This window comes from Bidens hawaiensis, unplaced genomic scaffold (assembly GCF_021521415.1).
Source record: "Bidens hawaiensis isolate Kalapana, Puna unplaced genomic scaffold, B.hawaiensis_p1.1 tig00033168_1, whole genome shotgun sequence".
Taxonomy (NCBI): domain Eukaryota; kingdom Viridiplantae; phylum Streptophyta; class Magnoliopsida; order Asterales; family Asteraceae; genus Bidens; species Bidens hawaiensis.
In genome coordinates this window covers 131,910-133,548 of record NW_027505281.1, presented here as the reverse complement: position 1 = coordinate 133,548, position 1,639 = coordinate 131,910, and the positions used below count along the sequence as shown (strand labels likewise).

Here is a 1,639-nt window from a genome sequence, read left to right as displayed (position 1 = left end):
CCAAAAATCGACAAAATAAAACATTTTTTACACTACCGACAAAAGGTTGAGTGGTAGCGGATGCTATCACTGCTATACGCATAAGTCCGCCACTGCTTTGATGGGTGGTAAGAGAAGGTTATGGGTTCAATTATCGTGCAATGTAATATTTAGCATGTCAAAAAAAAGTTTAAATCTATGTTTCGATATAAATTTTATTAACACAAGAGACGGCGTAACATGCACACAAATAAACTTTAGTACCTTTATGTTTATTAACGGCATCACGATGCGCTGCTTAACGTGTATCAACACTTTCGCCGAAACGCGCGGGTAATTTACTGGTTTTAATAATATATTCACATGCATGTAACAAAGCTGACTAAATGTATATATATTAATAAATCAACCATAAAAACTTCCATTAAAAACCAACCGAGTTTCCCTTCATAAAACCAAGAGGCAACTTATCTTTTCTCTGAACATGTTTTGTTCTTCACCGACCAAAAAACCAACACGAGAAGTTTTCATTTTGTCAGCAAATCAAAGACTTCAACTTGGATATTCTTAAACATGAAGCTAAAGTTCTTATACACGAAGCAACTCAAATTTTGGAACCTATTTAAAGTTTCAAAACCCCATATGGATCTCCCGCCAAATCAAACACTCCCATAATAAATATATACATGGATAATATCTCAACCCACTCTCAACCCGTTAATTTCCATACCTTTTTGCGGGTCTGGATGACCCGTTTGGAGCTTTACCTTTAACCAACTTCTCCATATTATCCAACTCATGGATCAACAAGACGAGTCCAAACTCCAACAACTCATCAACCGAGTCATGACTCACTACCATGAATACTTCCTTGCAAAGGCGCAAGTTTACCACCGGGATGTGTTTCTTGTATTGTCACCACCTTGGTTCAGCTCATATGAGCGAACGTTTCTATGGCTAGCCGGCTTTAAGCCGAGTCTAGCCATAACCGTTGTTAAAAGTTGTGGGATTGAGTTCAGCTCTAGTCAGGTGAAGCAGTTAGATACATTAACGATGGAGACTAAACATGAAGAGCGGTTGATGACCGAGAGGCTGGCGGCTTTGGAGCAGCAGTTGACGGCACCCCCTGTGCTCGCGCTGGCTAGAACCGGTGGAAAGGAGGTGAATGGGATGGTGAATGAGGCGGATACTGCGATCGATAGAATGGCGGAGGAGATGGAGGTTTTGGTTGAGTGTGCGGATTATCTGAGAGAGAAGACGGTGTCGAAGGTGATTGAGATATTAACGACAGCTGAAAGGGTGAGGTTTCTTGCCGCCGTGGCTCAGCTTCAGCTGAGGATTAGGCGGTGGGGCCAGATGAGAGATGCGCAGACTCGTGGAGGAGTGAACCTTCCTTAATGAGAGACGTGAATCTTGTTCACAAATAAATGTAAGAGAAAAGATTCACGCCTCTTGTCAATAATAAATTTCCTGCTTTTGTTTCCTGGAAAGAGAAACAAAAATCTACGGTTGTTACGATGAATAAATGATACTGGGTACTGGTATCGTGATCGTTGTATGAAGACTGATGGTGGCAAGTTCTTCTTTTATATGTTTTTTTCCGGGTGTTGTTTTCCTACGTACTATGTTTCCGTTTTTCATGGTTTTTGTTTTTGATGTA

At 40.9% G+C, this 1,639-nt stretch overlaps 1 pseudogene; it reads left to right on the top strand.

Annotated features, from left to right (window-relative positions):
* Positions 1-380: 380 nt before the first annotated feature.
* LOC143612071 (protein DOG1-like 4) lies at positions 381-1,639 on the top strand (annotated as a pseudogene).